This window comes from Austrofundulus limnaeus, unplaced genomic scaffold (genome assembly GCF_001266775.1).
Source record: "Austrofundulus limnaeus strain Quisiro unplaced genomic scaffold, Austrofundulus_limnaeus-1.0 Scaffold32, whole genome shotgun sequence".
NCBI lineage: Eukaryota > Metazoa > Chordata > Actinopteri > Cyprinodontiformes > Rivulidae > Austrofundulus > Austrofundulus limnaeus.
Window position 1 is genome coordinate 213,413 of NW_013952434.1, and position 1,173 is coordinate 214,585.

At 41.3% G+C, this 1,173-nt stretch overlaps 1 protein-coding gene across 1 annotated transcript in view; it reads right to left on the minus strand.

Annotated features, from left to right (window-relative positions):
• The window catches only part of cpne4b (copine IVb), a 33,069-nt gene that overhangs the window by 17,067 nt on the left and 14,829 nt on the right, over positions 1–1,173 (minus strand). The gene's annotated exons all lie outside the window — the stretch shown is intronic.

Sequence of the window (1,173 nt, forward strand, 5' to 3'; positions counted from 1 at the left end):
TGTTCATCTAATACTGTGTGCAGTCTAAAGTAAATGCCATAGTAATGAATTGTGAGCAGGAACCATAAATCAATATTTTTGTTGACAAGTTTACTCTCCCAAAACAAAGTTAAAATGGTGAAAATCGTGCAGACTATGGCTTAAATTCAATTTATAGTAAGTGTTAAGCCCTACATGTGAAAGGTAATTCTGTCTTATTTTGTTTGGACATCTGAAGTGTTAGAATATTTCCAAGCCGCACAACTACGAGGCATTTTGCTTTCTACTCTCTGCCACCTCCAATTTGGCGGCGACATGGTTATGCCGTTCAGCTTCCAATAGGGCRTCTATGGATGTCTATGGTGGAAACCGCAGCCTATGGCGTTCATGTGAGTGCACGAGCCCTTTCTCCTGCTGTCAGGAGCCATGCAGAGTTAAGAAGCCTTTGAATATTTAATGAACAAGCTCATGTTTATTCATGAAGATAATAAAACCTCACAGCTGATGCGCAGCCACAGCTTTCGCGTTCGCGCGCGCGCGCGCGCGCACACACACACACACACACACACACACACACACACACACGTGGGTCCTTGATATGTGATAGTTAAAGTTTAGGATGACCCCCGTGCTCTTTAAATAACACAACGCACGCATGACCTAAAATCAAATGGTGGAAAAAACGCAGCACTTATATCTTTACTTCCAGTTTTACTCAGTGACATGCAGAGGTTTGTCCAAAATTGTTTTAGCTTTTAGGTAGTGAGTAAAAAATGTTGGAATACGGGACAAAAAGCAGTAGTAGAAAGTGCTTTGTAAGAGCCTGTTAGATAAGAAGACAGCTTGTAAACACTTTTTAAAGCCGTCTGAGGTTCTGTCWGTTCGTGCCTGTGTGAGTTTCCTTCTGCTTCTCTAAGAATCTCTTACATCATGTAAATTAACTGCTTTTTGTCCRAGATGAAAGGGCAACAGTGTTTTTGCCTGTCTGTGAATGCCTTCATTTGTCTGGACCAGGAATGGGCAACTAACGGCTCACAGGCCACATCCGGCCCGTCGGTGACATACGTCTGGCCCACCAACGCAAATTTTTATTACTTAAAAAAAGCAGTCAAAGCTCCTCCTAAATTACTTTTTGAAAATTACACAAATGTATAAAAGTGTCTCAGCGGAACTGAGTTTTTTTTTTTTTTTTTT